At 42.3% G+C, this 24,844-nt stretch overlaps 1 protein-coding gene across 2 annotated transcripts in view; it reads right to left on the reverse strand.

Moving 5' to 3' along the window:
- LOC136878998 (scoloptoxin SSD14) overlaps positions 1-24,844 on the reverse strand; it is a 437,789-nt gene that overhangs the window by 301,210 nt on the left and 111,735 nt on the right. The window lies entirely within an intron of this gene.

Below are 24,844 nucleotides of genomic sequence, written 5' to 3' on the forward strand. Positions count from 1 at the left end.
ACAATTTTGCCGCAAAGTGAAGGCTGTAAAAGGGCCTTAAAAAGCCATGTAAATTGCAAGTATACAGTATATAAAGTAACTCTGTTTGATCATGCGAGTGAGCAAGTGAGTGAATAAGAAATTGTCACATTTATTTATAAGTAAATCCCAGAAATTTAGGCAGTAATTGATTGGAATGCAAATTTCCTGAAGAGAACAGTTTATAGTAGCCCGCACAACGGTTATGCTATGGGATTTGCATAGACATTAGGGGTACGGCCTATTACAACTCCTAGAAATTATGTTACTCCCATTACATTACGGAAGAGCGGGCTATACGACAGTTCCTACTAACAAAAAATTAGTTTGCATTCTAACCTATCACTATTTAAAAATCCGGGATCTGTTTATCAGTTCTTTGTTAGTGGGGTCATCCACAGGATTTATGTGTGCAGCATATGTAGCATAGACATTTTCAAGTGTAAAATGGTATATAAGTGACATACGCAGATTAAAATATGTACAGTAATGGAGTTGGGTCAATTCGTGTATGTGGGGCCGTCCACAAATTGTAACTACAATTTTTGGAATAAATAAAAATAGAAATAGTCCGCCTCTGTGGTGTAGTGGTTAGTGTGATTAGCTGCCACCGCCGGAGGCCTGGGTTCGATTCCCAACTCTGCCACAAAATTTGAAAAATGGTACGAGAACTGGTACGGGGTCCACTCAGCCTCGGGTGGTCAACTGAGTAGAGGGAGGTTCGATTCCCGCCTCAGCCACCCTCGAAGAGATTTTCCATAGTTTCCCACTTCTTATCCAGGCAAACGCCGGGATGCTATCTAACTTAAGTCCACGGCCGCTTCCTTCGCTATCCCTTACACTCTTCCCATCCCGCACAAGGCCACTGTTCATCATAGCAGATGAGGCTGCCTGGGCGAGGTATTGGTCCTCTCCCCAGTTGTATCATCGACCCAAAGTCTCACGCTCCAGGACGCTGCCCTTGAAGCGGTAGAAGTGAGATCCCTCTCTGAGTCATAGGAAAAACCAACCCTCGGCGGTAAACAGACTAAGAAATAAAGAAAATTGTGATGTTTCATCTTCATTGTTGTTATACGAAGGCTGATCAACAAAGATTGAGACTGATTTTTTCCTGTAGCTTCCGTGATAGTTTCCTATCTGTAACATAAATATTTGAAAAGAGCGGGTTTTTACGTATAATGTCCGTAGCGGCAACACTCTCGTATCGGTAGGTTGGCAGTAGGGGAAAGTCGGGAGGTATCGGACAGTTTAACTTTTCTGCCATAATTTGTTTATGGAATAGGAAAAAAAATCATGTAATGCATTTTAAAAGCATCCATATTCTTGTATCAACGTACTCACTAGAATATATTTAATCACAATTAAAAACACGGACAATATTAACAAATTAAGGAGGTCATTACACTTTCGTAGGTTTGAGAAATGGAGGGTGGTATCGGACGGTCAATCTATTTTAACAAAAATTTATTTTTTTCACATTCAAAAAAAAATCAAATTAACGTTTAACCAGTCTGCAAATAACACACTCATTAGCGTTGAAGATTCTTGATGGACTAAACAAATATTTAGTCATAAAATCATTTAATTTATCAAAAATATGTCCACTTGCTCCTTGTTGAAGCCTACTGCTCGCTGCAAGCTGATAGACTCAGCCGTCCTCAAACGGAGGTCTTAATGCCTCTTCATAAAATCATAAAAAGGGTCTTTCCTGCCATCATTTTAGTTTTATTAAACCTATGTTCAGCTCTCAATTCCTCAGCAAATTGATACACAAGTTTTAAAAATTCTGTTTTGATGAGTGGCATGAGCTGACTGTCGGGGCCTTGATATGCATGTTCAGGTCATTCTCTTCTTCATCTGAGAATGTTCTCTGCAAAGTCTCACTGTTCGCCGTACACGCTTTTATTGGAATCTCTTTACCAGCTTCGTGAGCTTAATTCTATCATCTAACGTGCTTTTGTGGAACAGAGGAACATTGACTGGCCCCTCTAATACTCATTCTATTGTCCCTGACACTATTCGCGGCTAATATTATATTGCTTTCTTCCCATTATCCTCGTATCTTCCTCATGTTTACCTAAGACAGAGGATAGTACTATCAGTAACCTGGACGGAACTGCAACCTATGTGTCCGATACCGCACGCCAGTTTCGTGTCCGATACCGCCCGAATGACTCCCTTAAGAAACAACTGTAACTGAACGAGAACATTCGAAAAGAAACTGATTCTAAAACCACGATATTACAGAGAAAGGAATTCTGCTTCTGCTAATGTACTTAAAGTTTAATGCAACTTATCCTTGTTGCTGCTACTTCTTGGTAAAAATAAATCCGTGCCGGCCGAAAATCACACAAAGGACAAAAATACACCACCACTCATAAACGACCCTGCCTTTCGACTGAATTGGATGTACCCACCCTTCAAACATGCAGGCGGACCTGTGAGTACCTAAACAGGTTCTGCCACATGCTGCTAACAAATACATCTGTGAATTGTCCGATACCAGCCGCCGTCCGATACCTCCCGACCTTCTTCATGCTCTATTTTGTAGACGCTACGTGCATTTCGCATACCAGACAATGAACGTGACGCGAGAAGAGCAGTACAGCGCAATCAAATTCTGTTTTCGTTTAAACCATACAGTCACTGAAACTTACGAAAACCTGAAGCATCATTATGATCTTGAAGGAAAACAAGGCAGCACAGTGTGGAAATCGCCAAAAAAGCAAAATTTGTTCCATCTGCAGGGAAAGTGATGGTGATCACTGACACTTTTTGACTGTAATGGAATGATTTACCAGCATGCAGTTCCCCCTCACATTATTGTTACTACACGTCAGTATTGTCTAAACTGAGGAAGCGCATTGCAAAGAAACGACCAGAGCTTTCTCGGACTGGGCGGCGACTTCATCATAACACTGCACGTCGCAAATCAAGTCATGCAGTTTCTGCCTCGATTCAACATTACCTGTGTACCGCATCCACCTTGTAGTCCTGATTTTGCACCCTGTGATTTTATTCCCATCACTAAATGCAAAGCTTAGGGGCATTCGATTTGAGAACTCTGAAGCAGTGCTCAACAAAAGTGAGGCGATTCTCAAGGACCTGACAGAGAATGGTCTGCAGCATGTGTTCAAGGATTGGCAGAGAAAGTGCATTGAAGAAGGAGGGTACTACTTTGAAATAAATCATGTAAACACTGAAATGGAGTAATAAACATCCGTGAAAAAATCAGTCTCCGTCTTTGTTGATCAGCCCTCGTATATGCAAACATTACACTTTGTCAAATGCAGCAACCCTTAATTGTGTGAAGTAAAAAAGTAGTTTTGTATCCCCGTCTGCTACTCAATGTCCAAAACTCTCCCGTTCCTGCGTTCAAGACGTTTCATTCACGTCAATCAGTGAACTATAAGATATGCTATAGGGATGTCTGAAAAATAATGTAGCAGTTATTTGGTCACGGTTACGTGATCGTAACGGTTACAACTTGTAACGGATGTAAACACTTCATTAGCTTTTGTAACGAAAATTAAACACAGATTTTCTTCGAAATGTTATGGAACGTTAGAAAAATACCATGCATTTATGCTTAGGGATGGCTGAAAAATAACGTAGGAGTTATTTTGTCACGGTTACAATTTTTAACCAATATAAACATTACATGTTACTGTTACATAGTGTATCCCTCTTCTCATTCATGACCGATAACATTAAAAAAAATTTGAACTGGAGCTAGTTAAATAAATATTTCAGTTACCAGAAGAATGAAGTGGAAACTTACGTCATGGGCCTCTAATAATACGTTTCCTAATCAAGTCCCTGGTAATGATAATAATAATAATACTAATACTAATAATAATAATAATAATAATAATAATAATAATAATTTTACCGGGAGGTACACCTCTAAGCCGCACATTTAAATGTTGCGCCTACTCCTCTACTGGAGAAATCTTGAACTGGAAACTAGACCTACTTCAACCTTTACTCAGAAGATGTCACTACAGTAATCGGACGTAATTTTCTTATTGTGAAGTTTCATGTACTGTATGAAATCCTACGTGTTTTGTTTACCAGTCATCAAGAAGTTTGGACCTTCTTCAACAGAGGTCACTGCTAAAAAACTATGATCATGCACCCTGATGCGAAGTGGAAGAACCTTGATGCAAAGAAGTTTTGTATTCATAAGTTATGTTTTTACTAAATTATGTTCATTCACTTTTGGGTTGGCAACATTGATCTTTTCTTTCCGCAAGTTTTGAATTTAGCCATTCATGAATTTCTGTAATTAATTCTTTGCCTATCACAGGCTTCTTCCTCGATTCTGAGTGTCACTTTTGATGTCATCCAATAAAATTGAGAGGGTGTGGCTGGTTTATTCGTGGAAGGCCTCGAACTTTCCTCGAGGGTTTATAAACTGCGGATTTTCTCGTCTCTTGGCCATTTGATCAACATCTAACTAAGTGTGCGTGTGTCAAGCAGGAGGCGGGAGGCGCCTCTTTCATCAGGCAGCAGTTCTTGAGCAAGGTAATGGCCTATTAATATCTTTATTTCTTGCTAGCTCTGCGGTTTAACCCGAGGGGGAGGTCCGAAACTTTAACTATGTAACCTACTTTTCTGAAAATGTTATTTCTGCCGGCTTATGTAAAAACTTCATAAAATCTTTAACTGTAAATCGGGGATAGAGAATGATGTACCCTCTCGAGCTCCCCTTCATATTGGTTTGAGGTGACTACATTTGTAACAGGTCTTTTTCCTTTCCGTAATGTCAGAATTTATTCTTATACGAGTCACCTCCATAGTTTGGGAATAGCCCGTTTCATCGGCCTAGTGCCCTTTAGGTTTTAAGAATTCACATCTAGGAGTGCAAGATTTCTCCTCCATTCATTTTGTGTTCGGGCCATTTATTTAACTGTTATTTCTTTTACACGAAGGCCCTGTAGGTTGGGTACGAGATACTTCTGTTTCTGTTTGTAAGCTGGGCCATGGAAGGCCAAAAGGTGTAGGATATTTTTGGCGTTGCCTTGAATAGGCTTGCAAAATGAGAGCCTGTTAGCTCTTTTTCAAAGTAAGATTGCTGAATGCCTTTTGAAGGCTTTGATATTGTGAGTTGGGAGCCAACGCTCCATGTATTGAGGGATTTCTACCCTGGTATAAATTTGTACTCTTTTGTAATTTTGAGTTGGGAACTCAAAAATTGTAAAACTAGGGGCTTGTAGCCCAAGAGCGTGAAAATTCTGAAATCTTGGACCTTTCTAACTCTTGTTTTTAAATTGCTATGTCATTGTTATCTTACTAAGTAAGAATTTGTTAACTTGTTGCTTTTTGAAAATATAACCTTCCATTTCATTTTAAATTCTTTCTTGACATAGTAGTTAGACCCATTCACCCCGGCACCTTCTTTCACTTCTGCTGGTCCACGGGTAACCCCCGTAATAAATAATAATAATAATAATAATAATAATAATAATAATAATAATAATAATAATAATAATAATAATAATAATAATAATAATAATAATAATATGGCGTAGGGACGTGGCGCCCCCATCGCCCAGTGGGAAACCACTGCAATGAGCCACCCGAGTACCGGCGGGAGAACCGAAGCATGGGGTATGGAGGAAATGCCATCCCGAGTCGAACATCAGGCTCTCTCCAAGGCTTACAACCTTGGAAGTAACTTGGTCGATGTAAAACTACACCGACCCCAAACTACAAGTTTTCAACTGCAAAGCATGGAGGAAAATTCAACAGGAAATTGTACCCCAGGTGGTAACCAATCCACCGTCGCCTTGAGGGACGCAAGCAGGCCTTCGGATTCTGGGGAGCCTGCACCTACATGCAAGGAGGTATCGGAGACTCCTAGGAACAAAATCAGCCACAAACAACGAAATTTTTTTGCTACCTTCAATGCCAACTCCCTCTTGAAAGTTGGTAAACTCAAACATCTTACGGATGTCCTCTCCCATCATGAAATCCTAATTACAGCAATTCAAGAGTCAAGGTTTACTGATGAACATGCGTTTGAATCACAAGGTTATAGAATCTTCAAAGGGAAAACTGGCAAACGTGTGATGAAAACTGTTCCACACCTCGGTACAGGATTTATTGTCAGCAGGAAAATTATTGATTCAGTCACCGATTTCAGCTCTCCTAACAGCAGGGTCTCGATGCTTAGCTTTCGGAGTATGAACAACGTACACACGCTTGTGAACGTACATGCACCAATTAACCAGGCAAACAAGAAAGACCCAGAAGGAGCAGACAAATTCTGGGAGGACCTGGAAGATGTTATATCAAAAATTCCTGACAAACACACAATCATTTTGCTTGGAGACTTCAATGCCCAGATTGGCAAAGAAAGGAAATTCCAAAATATCGTTGGAAACTATCCAGCCCACAGACGAACCAACCGAAATGGGGAAAGGCTTATAGAGCTTTGTAAGGCATTCAATCATCTACCAAGAAAACAAAAGACATGGATATCACCAAATCCTCACTTGGGAGAATTTCAAATAGATCATGTTGCCATTGCACGAAAAGCAACACAAGAGATCCAAAATGTTAAAGTCCTGAGAAGTGCTAACCTTGACTCAGACCACTATCTATCCAAGATCAAAATTAAGCTTCATCCAAGAAACACCAAAAGAGTTAAGATAAAGAAAACTAGCAAATTTGATACAGAAAAGCTGAAAACCAGCGAAAAATTCACTCAGAAACTTCAGTCTTTGGACACAGAAAATTGGGAACAACTGAAAAATGCCATTGTTGAAACGGCTGAGGAGACAGTATTGCTAAAGAAACCAAAGAAGCATCCGTGGTGGACTCAAGAATGTGATGAAGCCATAACACAAAGACAAATCGCTTGGCAAAGATGGAATTCCCTGAAGAATCCAGAAAGATATGAAGACTTTCTGGAGGCTAGGAAACATGCAGCGAAAGTGATCCGCCAAGTAAAGCGCGCATTTGACAAAAACCAACTGACACAGATCGAGCAGGACTTCAATAAGAATAATACTAGGGATTTCTATAGAACCTTCAAACACAACCTCACCAAGTACACCCCACCAAGTCTACACTTCCGAGATCAAAATGGAGAAGTTGCCTACAACGACAAGGATAACTGCCAAATCTTGGCTAAATATTTTGAATCTCTTCTTAACTGCGAAGAACCAGAATCAGAATTCACCTTTGAAGAATCCAGACATCCCAACCCAGACTCTTCTCCCCCCACAAAAGAGGAAATCAAACAGATAATTACATCATTAAAGAACAACAAAGCACCTGGAGAAGATGCGATAATTGCTGAACTCTGGAAGGCTGCAGGTGAAAAGGCGATCGATAAACTAACTGAGATCATTCGCGAGATCTGGGAAACAGAGAAGATCCCAAATGATTGGACAGCAGCCCTGATTCATCCCCTACATAAGAAAGGTGACAAAACAGATGTAAACAACTATCGCGGCATCTCCCTTCTCGCAGTAACATACAAAATTCTCTCCAAAGCCCTTCAAACTCGGGCAGAAGAGCAACTTGATTCACAGTTGGGTGAATACCAAGGAGGCTTTAGAAAAGGACGATCTTGTGCAGAGCAGATCATGAACCTTAAGTCTGTCCTGTCGTACCTAAAATCCAGGAATAAGAATTTTGTAGTTACTTTTGTTGACTTCCAAAAAGCCTACGACTCCATAGACCGACACACACTCCTCCGCATTCTGAAGGAAATGGGCTTAGACAACAAAACGAGAGCTATCATTCAACAGACCTTAACCAGCACTACGTCCAGGGTGAAATTCAGGGGAGAAATTTCGAACGTCTTTGAAATCAAGACTGGTGTTAGGCAAGGCGATGGACTGTCACCGCTTCTCTTCAACTGCGCTCTGGAGAAAATCATTCGGGAATGGCGCAAGGAGATGTGCAAGGAAGAGGTTGAGAATGGCCTTAGAATAGGATATAAGAAATATGATCTTATCATAGACTGCCTAGCTTTTGCAGATGACCTAGCGATCTTTTCTGATTCCCTAGATACTGCTGAAAAACAAATTAACCAACTGAGAATCCAAGCAGCAAAAGCTGGCCTCCAAATCTCTTTCCAAAAAACAGAGTTTATAACCAACATCAAGCCAGCCCCCAGAGAGCTCATTGTGGAACAGGGAAAAATCAAGCAGGTGGAAAAGTTTAAGTACTTAGGCGAGTGGATAGTACCTAACAACTCTGAGAAAGAAGCAATCATGTGCAGAATCAACAAGATGGAGGTGGCATATCAGCTGTCTAGGAATGTCTACAACAAAAGATCAGTGTCCATCAACGCCAAGCTTAGGCATTATTGTTCGGTTGTACGCCCGGAAGCACTGTACGCAGCAGAATGCCTTGCAATGAACAGAAAAGGTCTGATGGAGAAGCTAGAAGCTAAAGAAAGAAAAATCCTGAGAAAGATTCTTGGACCAATCAAAGAAAATGGTGAGTACAGGAGACGACACAACAGCGATCTGTACCAGCATATGGAGAGGATAACGGACACGATTCGGAAAAGGAGGATTAATTTTTATGGCCATATAGCACGCATGAGCACACAGAGACAAACCAATAGGATCTTTTCCTACTTTCTTAACAAGAAAACCAAGGGACCCTGGTTTATCGAAGTTGAAAAAGACCTTCAAGAAATAGGAATCACACTCGAAGACATCCAGAAACGTGCTCCTCTCCAGAAAAAGCTCCAGGGATACAAGAGGTTCCAAGAAAGGCCAAAGTTGAAAACAGGCAAGAAGTGGACTGATGAAAGGAAGGAGGCTCACAGAACGAGAATGCGTGAGTACTGGGGAAGAATTAAAGCTCAAGGATGCAAACGGTTGAAATAACGTGGTCCACAGCAGGCCGAAACGAAGAAAGAATAATAATAATAATAATAATAATAATAATAATAATGCCCGCCTCTGTAGTGTAGTGTTCAATGCGATTACCTGTCACCCCCGGTGACCCGGGTTCGATTCCCGGGTCTGCCACGAAATTTGAAAAGTGGTACGAGGGCTGGAACTGGGTCGTCTCAGCATCGGGAGGTCAACTGAGTAGAGGGGGGGGGGGTTCGATTCCCACCTCAGCCATCTTCGAAGTGGTTTTCCATGGTTTCCCACTTCTCCAGGCAAATGTCCATGGCCATGGCCGCTTCCTTCCTCCTTGTCTATCCCTTCCCATCTTCCCATCCTCCTTCCAGGCCTCTGTTCAGCATAGCACGTGAGGCCACCTGGGCGAGGTACTGGTCCTCCTCCCCAGTTGAAATTCCCAACACAAAGTCTCACGCTCCAGGACTCTGCCCTTGAGGCGGTAGAGGCGGGATCCCTCGCTGAGACCGGGGGAAAAACCAACCCTCGATGGTAAACGAATTGAGAAAGAAAGAAAGAAAGAAAGAAAGAAAGAAAGAAAGAAAGAAAGAAAGAAAGAAAAAGAAAAATACGTAAAATTGAAACTGTCTAAAATATATTTTAGGGGCTATTTTTTCATATTTGAGAGCCTATTTTAACGGCATAAAATAACATTTTAGGCCCTACAAATCCGAGGTCTACTCGTAACATTGTAGGAAATGTAATGGACGATGGAACGTTATTTTGTTGTAACTGCGACACTGGTAACGATTACAGTGAAAATAACGCGTTATCATTCACTAGAATGCTGCAGTATCGCAAGCGGAAATACAAGTCTTGTCAGTTAACGCCACCTGGCCGACATGAACAGCTCGATATCAGAGTTCCATTCTCGCTGACAGATCGCACCACTGTACTTGACTGCGGACAGCGCTCCCATTAGCGAAACCACAACTAAGTGGACGCATTTGACTACTGACAGAATTACTGTGCTGGTGTTCTACACACCAACTTGAACGTCGCTCATACCTTCTTTTCGAAAGACCACTGATGTTGGCCGGTATAGAAACCGCGATTTCAGGAAATGTCCGCTTCTGTGGTGTAGTAGTTAGTGTGATTAGCTGCCACCCCAGGGTTCGATTCCTGCCTCTGCCACGAAATTTGAAAAGTGGTACGAAGGCTGGAACGGGTTCCACTCAGCCTCGGGAGGTCAACTGGGTAGAGGGTTCGATTCCCACCTCAGCCATCCTGGAAGTGGTTTTCCATGGTTTCCCACTTCTCGTCCAGGCCATTGCCGCGATGTTATCTAACTTAAGGCCACGGCCGCTTCCTTCCCCTCTTCCTTGTCTATCCCTTCCAATCTTCCCATCCCTCCACAAGGGCCCCTGTTCAGCATAGGGAAGGAAGCGGCCGTGGCCTTAAGTGGCAGAGCCGGGAATCGAACCTGGGCCTCCGGGGGTGGCAGCTAATCACACTAACCACGACACCACAGAGGAGGGCTTGGAACTATTTTAACAAAACTATAACTGTGCAAATTACATCACTTCTGTGTGTACAAGACACAAAGTAGTTCTTAACCCGCGAGGGATCGCGTCAAAAGAGTTGCGTAATGGGCCGCGCACGGTCGATTTGAGCCGGAGGTATAAAATACCAGTTTTTGTAGCAAAATTCATCGATTTCTCTAAGAAAAGTATACAAAATACTAGTGTTTTTAATAGAACCAAGCTCAATAACTGCAGTCGCTTAAGTGCGGCCAGTATCCAGTATTCGGGAGATAGTTGGTTCGAACCCCATTGTCGGCAGCGTTGAAGATGGTTTCCGGTGGTTTCCCATTTTCACACTAAGCAGATGTTGGGGCTGTACCTTAATTAAGGCCACGGTCACTTCCTTCCCACTTCTAGCCCTTCCTGTCCCATCCTCGCCATAAGACCTATCTGTGTCGGTGCGACGTAAAGCAACTAGCAAAAAAACAGTTTTATAGAAAAACAAGTTTTATTATTAAAGAAAAGTGAATTGGCGGAAACATGTGTGAATATTGACAGCCAGGATACCGACAGTGGTGCTAAAAAGATTTAAAATGGACGCCGAATGTGTGGAAAAAAACCTGTTTTGTTCTGTTTGAACCAAGAGAATTTTCGATGAACTATTGACAAAGACATGTAAACTTATGAAAGCAACCCCCCTCTGGTAAAGATCGCAAATCGCACACTGGTCTAATAATAATTGGCTGACGACGTGCTATCGGGTAGCAACACCCACCTCAAGATGCGAAATCGAGGCAATAAGTTACCGTACGATATCTATAATTAAGCTTGTCACCTAACGGACTATCAGTAATAATAACCAATCCCGGTTTACGTGATCGATCTACAGATAGGCCTACTATAAGGCTGTAGTATTCCATAACGCCTCTCCCACATAGCGTGAGATATTTACTATTTACCTCTGTTGACCTGTCGATGTCCTTGCGATGTCTACGGTTAAAGAAAAGCCATCGGTGTCATAAGCGGAAACTGAAATTGGATATTTGAAGGAGCGATAAGGGTGGTGACTTCTCATACCTTAGCTGTTATCTCACCGGTATCGGGTAACTTCATCCTGGGAACGTACGCCGAGGAATTTTTCGGAGGAAAGGCATCTCAGACATTTGCCCACTTGAACTGTACATACAGCAGAATCAATCAATCAATCAATCAATCAATCAATCAATCAATCAATCAATCAATCAATCAATCAATCAATCATTGATCTGCATTTAGAGCTGTCTCCCACGAGACAGATTCCCTTCCCTTATGGGTAGGGACAGTAGAATAACACCTACGGTATCCCCTCCTGTCGTAAGAGGCGACTAAAAGGGGCCACAGGGGCTCTTAACTTGCGAGCGTGGGGTTGGCGACCACGGGGCTTTCAGCTGAGTCCAGGCATTGTTTACGCCAGGCTCCTCACTTTCAGCTATCCTAACCGACCTCCCTTGGTCAACTCCTGTTCTCTTCGGATTCTGACGGTATTAGAGTATTCGAGGTCTTGGGAGTCTTATTTTCACGCCATTCGTGGCCTTCGCCTTCCTTTGGCTGATACCTTCCTTTTTCGAAGTGTCTCTTCAATGTTTTCTCTCTGATTAATGGGTTATATATACTTTTGCTATTGGCTTTACGTCGCACCGACACAGGTCTTATCGCGACGATGGGACAGGAAAGGGCTAGGACTGGGAAGGAAACGGTTGTGGCCTTAATTAATGTACAGCCCCAGCATTTTCCTGGTTTGAAAATGGGAAACCACGGAAAACCATCTTCAGGGCAGCCAACAGTGGGGTTCGAACACACTATCTCCCGATACTGGCCGCACTTAAGCGACTGCAACTATCGAGCTCGGTTAATGGGTTATATTGAGGATGGTTACCTTCCTCTTAAAACAATAATCGCCACCACCACTACCTTGCAGATACATCATCAGTTGTTAACCTAGTCTTTTCTTAAACGATTTCAATGGAAATTTATCGAACACTTCGCTTGATAAATTATACCAATGCCTAATAATTCCTCTGTCCTCTTGAATTCCAACTTTATGTTCATATTATGATCTTTCCTACACGATAGTAGTAGTTTGTCGAACACCAAATATAACAACTACAGCCCTATAATATACAGTACCTGTAAAATAACCACATTATTAAACAAAGAATAAAAAAACACATTTTGTCACCAGCCCTATTCAACATCTCTGAGAAATGGATAACCAGAAAGGCCACAAAGGACTGGAAATGTGGGATTCAAATAGGGGCAAGACAGTCTCCAAATTCCGCTATGCAGACGATACTACGCTGCCGCGTAGTTGGGAGGAAGTGCTGCCAGATCATCTACAACGCACCGACAGGTACAGTGAAGAAACAGGCTTGATTTTAACCCGAACCAACTGTTACTTGACAGTGGACAGACAGAGCATTACCTCGTCCCTTCCAGCTTATACAGGATATAGACGTCAAGGTAGAAACAGCGTACCGAGGAGCGAAGATTTCCAGTAAGGCAAATTGTGAAGGCGAAATTAGAAGAAGAATAGGTATGGCTACGGATGCCCTGTCTGGTCTAACAAGGATATGGGAACATCATATTGTCCAAAAAACAAAACAAAAAACGATTGGTTCAAGGTCAAAGTCTGCTATCGCCACGGATGGTTCCGAGTCTTGGACAGTAAATGCTGCATGCCATACGAGAAATGAAGTATTCGGGATGACGTGCTTGCCTTCACACTTACATCTTCATTGTAACTATACTGTGGGCCTGAGGAGAAATGTTAAACATTTCCGAACTCAGAAATATAGACCGCGGACGAATATAATTGGTTGTGTGTAAGAAGAACGAATGATTCCATTCTGAAGGAGATAACGAGCGCCCCTAACGCACGCCTATTCCCAAACATCCTAAGGCCAAATATTGACATTTTCCGGTCATATCGTGCGGCGAGACCGCATTGAAAAACATATCATTCAGGGCAAAGTTGATGGAAAATGGCTGAGTGGACGAGCTCCGAACTGGTACAATGACCCGAAAAAGAGTCTGACGAATATGCACCTTGAAAGAACAAGGCACACAGCGGTATACTGCGTAAATGGTCATAACAAGAAAATAAGATGAGTACGAATAAGAAGAATAAGAGGAAGAAGATAATATTATTGGCTTTACATCCAACTAACTACTTTTACGGTTTTCGGAGATGCCGAGGTGCCCGCAATTTAGTCCTGGAGGAGTTGGTTTACGTGCCAGTAAATCTACCGACGCGAGGCTAACGCATTTGAGCACCTTCAAATACCACAGGACTGAGCCAGGATCAGAGCTGCCACGTTCGGGTCAGAAGGTCAGTACCTCAACTGTCTGAGCCACTCAGACCGACAGAAGAAGCCGGAACGGTCCGAAACGCGTTCCAGTAAACGTTTAGAGCAGGTCCTCTCATGGTGCATGTACCAGTGCATTACACTGTGCACGGTGCAAAAGACAACTTCGCTTGGTTGACCAGATTTGGAGCAATAGCGCTGTCTCTCTCTTTTCCCACGCCTGTCTCGCTCGCTCCGCCTGTCTCTCTCTTCCTCACTCGTTCCGTAGCGCTCCAAATCCGAGGCGACTTGAGCCGAGCTTAGCCGAGTCGCCCCGAGACGACGCGCTGGTCCAAGCCGAGCCGAGCCGAGTGGGACCGATGCAGTTTGCACGCGTGATATTTTGGGCGTTTGAGAGGCCCTGGTTTAGAGGTATATCAACACCGGCTGTTTGAAGACAGGAAAATCAATGGCGGCCCATTTTATTTAAGGTGTACAAGCAGTTAAAAATATGGACTTTGAAGGAGTGAGAAGAGGGTTACTAGCCGGACATCATATTATGTGAAGTGGTCTTTAGATCCAACAAAATATTAAGGCTGCTTGAAGCAACGAATGAAAATTCACAAGGCATACCTTAGAATCGATGGGATGTTGTCAGAAAGAAGAGATGCGAAATTTCAAAATGGACAGAAGTGTTGAAGATATTCAGTGTGTTTGCGAGACGGAGCGCAGTGGTCCAATATTGCAGTCTAGTGCGACCAAATCATTTCATGCAATAAAACACAAAAATGGGTCGATTAAAATAATAAAGTCATGTATTCTTTATATCAGTAGCCTTTAAAATACTACACAATCACATTTGTAAATATAGTTTCCTCTTGGTCAAATACACAACCTGACTCACAACATTGTGTAGGTCCCCCTGCATTCGCTCACATCCCGCAAGTCATTTAGTACTTTATACAGTACTTGCTAATGTACCCGTGCTTCGCTACGGTATTTTCAGAAAGACTGACTTTGTGGTTTTCTTAACTGAAGTCAACCATAGGTCATTACAAAAACGTCAGTAGGAAAGTAGCGATTAAAAGCAATGTTATCTTATAAAATACTCGATCAAGTGAAAAATCGCACATTTTCTCACTTTTAACGAACAGTACTACGGTGTCGATCGAACAGTCCAAAGTTCTAGAGGTGGAATGACCAGACCGCAGACAGCCAATATTCCGTTAAATATGCACACTGCTCATTCCAATCAGTGCCTCAGAGTAAGGATTGAATAACTCGAATGTTATGACGAACCCGTGTATTACGTACCGGTAGTATCAGAAAATTTACGTACCAGAGGAATGGCATGCTAAAGAAGAAACGTATCTAACTCCCCAGCTACTTCCTGTCAATATTCAGGCAGACTGCTACACTCGGTTCGACCGGGCGAGTTGGTCGTGTGGTTAGGGGCGCGCAGCTGTGAGCTTGCATCCGGGAGATAGTGGATTCGAACCCCACTGTCGGCAGCCCTGAAGTTGGTATTCCGTGATTTCCCATTTTCACATCAGGCAAGTGCTGGGGCTGTACGTTAATTAAGGCCAAGGCCGCTTCCTTCACACTCCTAGCCATTTCCTATCCCATCGTCGCCATAAGACCCCTATCTGTGTCGGTGCGACGTAAGGCAAATTTTAAAAAAATCTCGGTACGCAGCAATAATCCTATCTGTCGGAGATGAGTGGCAACAGAAGACACAAAGCACATCACAGCAAACAATGGTCAATGTAGTGTTATTGTTGACCAATTTTATGAGATTTCTATCTATGTTGAACGCCTTCACATTTAGTTTTCTTTCGACTCTGTGATATTAGGACGTCTTATAAAGTTATTTCTAGCGTCGACTGTAGTGCTTTATTCTCCGACTTTACATACCGATTTTCATTAAATTCTGTTTACCCATTTTCTCGTGACTCGGCGCTGATATGGACTTGGCAACAAAAATCCAAATTCATGAATATCTATGTGATCATAGCCGGTACGGTAACAATGTGCAAGACACAAATGATCGGAAATTTAATACTATATAATTTTAGTTATGTAGTATTTATCGTTATGACCACTAATAACAAATATTTGAGAATTACATTTTAGGCCTTCCGCTAAACTACCATTTTTCTCAGCGTGAATACAATTATTTATGGCCTAGATTATAGGGACTTATTCCCCGACTTCGCCTACCGAAATTCGTTAAGATACGACTACTAATAACAAATATTTGAGAATTAGTTTTAGGCCTTCCCCTAAACTACCATTTCACTCACCGCGAATAAAATGATTTGTAGCCTATATTATAGGGGCTCATCCCCCGACTTTACATTTTCTCGTGATGCGTGTACAGACAGACAGACAGACAGACAGACAGACAGACAGACAGACAGACAGACAGACAGACAGACAGACAGACAGACAGACAGACAGACAGACAGACAGACAGACAGACAGACAGACAGACAGACAGTACGGAAAAGTAAAAAGTGTATTTCCTTGTTACTGTGGACACGACCGATACAGAAATACCATTATTTTTAAATTCTGAGCAATATACAAATAAAACTCTTGTTTTATGTACTGTATATAGATAACATCATCCGCAAATAGCCTTATCTGTGATTCTAGTCATTTACTCCAATAATTTATATACATTAGAAACGTAAAGGTCCAATAATACTACACTGCGGTAGCCTCCCCCCTTTTTAATGGTTACAGGATCGGATAAAACTTTACCTACTCTAATTCTCTAAGTTCTATTTTCTAGAAATTTAGCCACATATTCGACCACTCTTTTGTCTACTGGTGTGTTCAGGCATGCATTCAGGTGCATGGTAGTCATTTTGAGGACTTTTTGTGTTAGAATGCAGTATCCTTGTGGTACAGATACTCGACATGGGATGTGCCAGGTAAGGCTGTTACCAATACAGAGTTGGAGAGTCTGTAACTCGTAGACCATCGATCGTTGGGCATATTCATACGGACATTTAATGTTATTTTGTGGACTGTACTATCTACACTACTATTACTTCACAAGAACATGAGCTTCCAAGGCCTGGTGTATTTTGATTTCTGGTGTTGTGAAATGCTATGATCGAGTTCCGGTAAACTTATATTACAGAAACAATCCACTTTTCCCATTGCGAAAATCAAATGATCATGAATATGCCTCCCAGTCAAGGCCATCCTTCAACGGCTGCTAATTTCAGATGGCACCAGCCTAAGACATATCCTGCACGGTTGCTAGGTTATAATGCCTGGCCATCCATCCATACCTTACATCGCAGCCTGCGCGGTTGCTGGGTAACATTGCCTGGTCATCCATCCATACCTTACATCGCAGCCTGCACGGTTGCTAGGCAACATTGCCTGGTCATCCATCCATACCTTACATCGCAGCCTGCACGGTTGCTAGGTAACATTGCCTGACCATCCATCCCTACCTTACATCGCAGCCTGCACGGTTGCTAGGCAACATTGCCTGGTCATCCATCCCTACCTTACATCGCAGCCTGCACGGTTGCTAGGTAATATTGCCTGGTCATCCATCCCTACCTTACATCGCAGCCTGCACGGTTGCTAGGCAACATTGCCTGGTCATCCATCCCTACCTTACATCGCAGCCTGCACCGTTGCTATGTAACATTGCGTGACCATCCGTCCATACCTTACATCGCAGCCTGCACTGTTGCTAGGTAACATTGCCTGACCACCCATCCATACCTTACATCGCAGCCTGCACTGTTGCTAGGTAACATTGCCTGGTCATCCATCCCTACCTTACATCGCAGCCTGCACGGTTGCTAGGTAACATTGCCTGGTCATCCATCCCTACCTTACATCGCAGCCTGCGCGGTTGCATTGCTTACACTTCGGTCACATTAACTTCCATCATACAAATTTTCAGGGGACACCCAACCATAAGACATATTTTTGTCAGAAAGCCCTGCATACTGGCACACGCAGAACATAACATCGATAACCTTGTGTATATTTCGACATGAAATTACTTTTCGGATGGCTGTAAATGTACAGCTAGCGAACATAACTCACTGTAACGTTAACGTTTTGAAACGTAACAGCACTGTCTGCTTTCGTGAGCGCACCGGCTAGGTCGTGCCAGCTGAGCTCATCGCAAGTGGTTACGTATTGGAACACAGTGTAGCAAGCGTAGTATTTGTTTGTGTTACGAATCTAGTACTATTTCAGTTTACTACAGTGTATTATACTTAAGTGAACAGTGTTTCACTGATGGACGGTGGAACATACGGGGAGGGAGGCCCTCCCCCTATTCAACCGAACAATGCCGTAGAGGATCTTCCCACGCCTCCTTTACATTCTACAGTGAAGGCAGCTCTCCTCGCCCTCATTGAAGACCAGCATTACGACGTAGAAATGGAGCGTCGAAGCAATTCAGTCCAGAAGCGTCCGATTGATCACCATCCGCACAACAAGGAAAACAAATTAGCGACACCCACTTCTGAATTACAGATAAACTTCCGAGTACAGTTAACACGCGCCTTCCCCCTATGCGAACGACAAAAACAATAGATACAAGGACGATTCTCCTGGCCCTTTCTATATTTACGTAGATGGTTCGGCAGGCAATATTGGAAAATTTCATCCCTTGGGATTAGGGAAATTGCTTTACAGTAGTCTGCCAACACTTAGGCCTAGCATTTTGAACATTAGCCCCATCGGACGGAACAGAATCAAGATTGACTTAAAAACAGCTCGCGCTGCTAACTTACTTGTAGAGTCTCCCCTGTTTGCTGAGAAACAATTGCAAGTTTATGTTTCAGCTCATGTAATTACTCGCCAAGGAGTTATCCGTAACGTTGATGTCAGTCTAGGTGACGAAGAGCTCCTACAAAACATTTGTTCTTCCATTATCATTCTCAGGGTACGCCGTATGATGAAGAAAATCCATCACAATGGCACACAAAAGAGTATCCCTCTTCAAACATGTGTAGTAAAATTCGATTCCCAGTTTTTGCCGGACAGTGTGTCTATGTACGGTATGCGGTGTGAGGTCACCCCATACGTTGCTCCTTGTTTTAAGTGTTTACGGTTTGGCCACACTCAGCTATATTGTCGTTCAACGGGAAGATGCGCTAAATGTGGTAATCAGCACCCTGTAGAACAGTGCTCATCCTTGCAATTAGTGTGTGTACATTGTAATGGTGCACATATTGCCATAAGTAAAGATTGTCCAGAATACTCTAAACAGCAGAAGATGAACGAACTATCAGCTACAAGGAATATTCCTTTCAAGGACGCACTCAACGTTTTGGAACACCGACCCTATGCAGAGGTAGTGGGATCAACCCTTCCCATCGAAGATGAACGGACTTCTCCCTCGCTCAAAACGCAGCGCCCTAATACATTCACTGCCTTCAAAAAACCTCGCCTAGCCCCACCACCTGTCTCCCGTGCTTATGAGCAACCACCTCTGTTTTATTTCCCTCGTGAACTTCCAAAAGGCCCCATCAGACAAAACCCCTACCCACCTCAACCTCATCGTATTCTCTCCCAAATGAACGTGGATAACTCTTTCACAGACTAATTCTCCTTTTGTGATGGGCGTCTTAATATCCAATGCTCACAATCTTATTTTACATATTTTACCAGGAATAACCTCATCTTCGACAGGCCCTCCAACGTCTGAAGTATTACGTGAAATGATTTCTCGGTGCATTAACAATGGCAATTAACCTAAAAATATTACAGTGGAACGCTCATTCTTTGACAGCTAACAAATACAGTTTATTAAAGAAGATTCATGACAGGCAGATTTCTGTCGTTGCCATATCTGAAAGTTGGACATTTCCAGATCTGGAGGTGCGGTGTAGAGGCTTCAGAGTGTACAGAGATGATCGTGTGGATGGTTACGGTGGAGCAGCTCTCCTTGTTTCCTCTAAAGTACGACATAAGATGATCCATCTGAATTTTAGACAAGTGCCGTCTTTCCAGGCCGTAGCTGTACGGATAGACTTGCCTCCCAAGCCTTTTACCCTGTTATCAATGTATTTCCCTCCTCGATGTGTGATTGAGCTTAACGAATGGTACACTCGGATATCACAACTCGACCCGCCACACTTAATATGTGAAGACCTGAATGCACATTGTGAAGCCTGGGGTTGTGCGTTCACCGATGCTGCGGGTACTGCCCTATTGAATACCCTCGACGAATTTAACTTTTTTATTTTAAATTATGGATCTCCAATTCTCGTCCCTCGACTTGGACAGCGTCCTTCTGCTGTTGATATTACATTGTGTTCTTCTACTCTCTTGAATACAGTGTCTTGGAAAACTTTGCCATATGTCATCGGTTCGGACCATTCTGCGATTGAAGTTTTGTTGCATACTCTTTATATCTCACCATGCACTATTTACCCATCCACCAAATGGAATACAAAACTTGCAGACTTGTGCACTTACACTTCTAAAATAGACGACGATCTCCAGTTATTGTGGACTCCGTTAACCCCGTTAGAAGAATATAGTGCTTTCCTGAAATAATAAATTCTGTCGCCCATATTTCAATACCTGGAAAACACCCATACACTCTTAAAAGAGGACCTCCAACCCCTTGGTGGGACCGAGGATGTTCATTGATGATTGCAAAGCGTAAGCAAGCTTTTACCCAGTACCGACACCAACCTACTTGGAATAATTATGTGTTGTACCAACAGACGAATGCCAAAGTGAAACGTTGCTTAAGAGAACGAAAACGTCAAAGCTGGAGGAGTTTTTGTGAACGTATTAATAAATATACACCTCTAACTACAATGTGGTCGCAAATCAGAGGCCTCCGGAAAAATAGCCACACTACATCCTTTCCGTCCAACATTGCAGAGCTGGAGAGCAGTTTGTTGACATTATTGCACCTCCGTTCGTGCCTCCACCCATAGATACAATGGATGACGTCTGCGACGATCCCAACTACTTCCTCACACGACCATTTATATTGCATGAGGTTCAGCGGGCTCTTAAAGACTGACACAATACTGCTCCGGGAAAGGACAACATTCAATACTCGATGCTTAGTAAATTGCCTCTCTCGGTTCAAATTCTCCTTGTCCAGATTTTAATTCCATATGGACACATGGCCCACTACCGGAAGACTGGACTACTTAAATAGTGGTACCCATCTTAAAGCCCGGAAGGATCCTCAAGATGCAGCATCTTACAGACCAATAGTTTTATCCTCTTGCGTGGTTAAAACACTAGAACGGATGGTTAAAAACAGATTAGAGTGGTTTCTGGAACACTACAGGTTACTGCCTCTATCTCAACATGGATTTTGAAGAGGACGCGGAACCATGGATCGTCTCAGCATACTCACCACTGACATCGAGCGTACTTTTCAAACTCTGGGTTATCTGGCCGCACTTTGCTTGGACATTGGTTCTGCTTACGACAATGTGGACCTATCTCTACTGCTGCGTAAGTTAGCAGAATTGAAACTACCAAGAACTTATCTTCGGCATTGCGACTTTGATTAAAGAACGCACCGTATACGTTCGGAACGGCCCTATTTTTATTGGACCGCGTACAGTCTCTGAAGGCCTTTCACAGAGCAGTGTATTAAGTGCCTTACTCTATGCTATCTACACCTCTGACTTGGACGCAATATTTAGTCCCGCCATCCGTGTCTTGCAATATGCTGATGACGTCTGCATTTGTACATCTTCAATCAGTTTGACAATTACTCTTCAGCATCAGCACACCGCGGCCCAATGTCTTCAAGAATGGACCACACAGAGTGGACTTGCACTTTCTCCTACAAAATCATCCGTCACTATAGTCACCAAACAGAAACTGGTTGTTCTGTCTCCTACAATTCAACTTGGACCACATTATTTTCCTGTGAAGTCTACTGTTCGCCTTCTGGAGATGCATTTGAATAGCAAACTCACTTGGAGTGGACATATTGCTTACATCCAGACACGGGGACTGCGTGCACTGAACGTCCTTCGTTTCTTAACTCGCCCTTGGTGTGGCGCTACTCCGGCCTCTTTGCTAATTCTTTACCGCGCATTGATACGGACAGTTATTGACTATGGCAGTATGTTGTGCAGCAACGATCCGAAGCATGTTCTGGAGAAATTGAATGTCCTACAATTTCGTGCTCTTAGAGTATGTCTTGGTGCTATGTCGTCAACGCCTACAAATGCTCTACAGGTCGAAGCTCTTGAACAACCCCTGCAATTGAGAAGGAAACTACTGGCAACAAAATTTCTCCTTCAACGTTCTACTCTGGAGGATCAGCCGTTATTCAAGAGCCTAAACCTTCTGCATAACCAGTATCGCGAACGTCATGGAAAACATCCACGTCTACTTCTAGAATGTTTAAGAGAACTGAAGTTCTGTCTACCATTGACTTTGAAGTCCCACACAATTCCGGCATTCCATTTTAACTGCGCCTGTTCGATATCTCCGGCTTCCACATATGTCCCCAGGTATCTACAAGAAAAACCTGCTCCAAATAAACACGTAATTTATTTTATTGAATCTACTTGGTCTGACTACATACACATTTATACCGATGGTGCAAAGTTTACAGATTCAGCTGGTTTTGCATATTTTTCGTGCATCCACAGGAATATGGCTATTTTTCTCTTCCCTTTGAAGCATCCATCTACACTGCTGAACTTGTCGCCATCCCGGAGGCACTGTATTACTCACAATCTAGAAATTTTCATAAGATACTTATCATTTCAGATTCTCAAAGTGCTATTAAGAAATTGGGACATCCTCGACGAAACATACGAACACACTCCTACATCTAGGGAATATTAGACTTATCGTCTGTCATGAAATCGCGTGGAAAATGTGTGTCATTTTTATGGTTGAAAGGACACTCAGGACTTCCATACAATGATTTGGTTGACAGTCTGGCCAAAGAAGGTGCACGTACTGGCTTATTACTTTCAATACACCTCTCCTGTACTGATTTTTATGTTACTAGCAGAAGGAAAACGTATATTGAATGGATAGCTGTGTGGAACAGGACTATTCAACACAAAAGACGATACTATGCCTGCATTCAACCAGCTATCCCCCACAAACCATGGTATCAAGACGCCAGATGGGCCAGAGGCCAAGTAACTACCATCATTCGGATGAGGTTCAACCATGTTTCATTCCCCGCTCACCTCAACAGGATTGGAGTTCTCCAGTCAGCACAATCTCCGTGTAGCACAAGAAACACGGGAGATGTGAACCGCATTATCTTCGAGTGCAGTAGAACTGTATCCTTTCGCAGAAAATTGTTCGCTACCCTTGTGCACTTTCGGGTTACCTTACCCACACAATATTCAGCTATTACTGACAACTGCAGACTTACGTGTGTACAGTGAAATTGCAACATACTTCACAAAAACTGGTGTTTATATCCAAAGAACAAGTGTCTTTATTTTGCTTCCTTTTTTGCTCTGTTCTAGGTCATTTCTGTTATTTTGTATGTATTTTAATTTGTTGTCCCTTTTTTCTTTCTCTTTTCTGAAACAATTTTTATCATTGTACATTATTGATGGCCAAATGTCCTATGGACGAAGATAATATAAAGGGAAAAAAACGTAACAGGATATTAAACGTTATCGCTGTAAGCAGAAACTTCTTTGTTACTCAATGCAACTATTTTATCGGTTTCGTATTCTTGTATATTCTGCAATCATTGGAGATAAGCTATCTCCTACATTATATTATTGCACCGTGATTTACTAGGCAAGCAAGAACTGCTTTTAGTCCTGTGATTGTAAAGCACGTGACCGATAAGTATATGTCTACCTTGGATCATGAATATAAATTTCTGAGGCTATACACATGAGAAACGCTGAAGAATTGAGATGAGAAGGACGGCTGTTGTTAAGATTAACAAGAACTTGCGGAGAGAGAACACCTGAGGAAATTTTAGTGCTAAGAAGAGAGAAACATTCTTTGTTTCGTAAAATGTCACAACAAATGGACAAGCATGGCTTCCGAAATACGTATTTGAGATAATAGAGCTCCTTGTTGGAATTCATCAAAGTCCAAAATCGCTAGTGTCGAGTATCAAAAGGCTTATCGAGAACGTCTCAAAGTCAAGGCGGCCAGCCAGGCAAATGTACAGCCCGAAAATGATTAGAAACTGATCTAAATTAGGGGCTTCCAACAGGCGGTCCGCGAAAGTTTCTTGAAAAAACTCTCGGTCATAGCCATCCAACAACGGTTGCTAACATAACCTGCACGGTTGCTAGGGTTACACTTCCGTAACGCAGATTTTCAGATGGTCCCCAACAACGAGTCATATTTATGTCAAACAGGCCTATATGTTAAGAAATATGAAGAAAAAAATGTCATATTTCCTTCAAAAAATTATTAATTTTCATACCCATTATAGACCCAAATGACAACTAATATTTTAATATTATTTCCTGTTTTTATGTATTAAATTATTCTAAATAGAGTATATTTGATTGATTTTTAAATATACAGTTCAAAAAATTAGGGGAAAATGTTTTTGAACGAATGCCATGCTCGAAAAAACAATACCTCACACCCAGGTATATTACCGACTAAACCTGTATTCTTGACCGTTGAAGTATATAAAAGAATGTCGATGGATTCACTTTCATTTTCAGAACACAAACGGAAATGCCGAAATAGACACGAAAACAAAGTAATAACAGTCCCCCAGGGTGGATTTTTATCACAGTTGGAGAGTTTCAGTATGGTGTACTGCACCCGCTCACCCCCTGAGTCCCAGGCTAGCATTAATCTCAGGGGTGACCAGTTCTTAATAGATGTCAAAATAAATCAGAATATAAATATAGGTGCACAAATAAACACAGGGATGGATGGGGCATGCAAATTAAGGTAGGGGAAGGCTCATTCATAGACACAAATTAAAGGACTCCACAATAGGACTGGGAAGTGACAACTTAAATTCCATGGGCATGCTACTAACTACAATAAAATATATGAAAACTGTTTTCTATTGAATTTACAATAAGGAGCAATTTATTAACTTAATTCGCATACTGCAAGTTATGACAATTATTGCACTTTAGAAATTCCATCCTGAAAAAGAATACATAAATTTGGTTTCACCTCACTAATCTGGTATCGTGAGTAACAGTTGGTG

The sequence above is a fragment of the Anabrus simplex genome, chromosome 8 (assembly GCF_040414725.1).
Source record: "Anabrus simplex isolate iqAnaSimp1 chromosome 8, ASM4041472v1, whole genome shotgun sequence".
Taxonomy (NCBI): domain Eukaryota; kingdom Metazoa; phylum Arthropoda; class Insecta; order Orthoptera; family Tettigoniidae; genus Anabrus; species Anabrus simplex.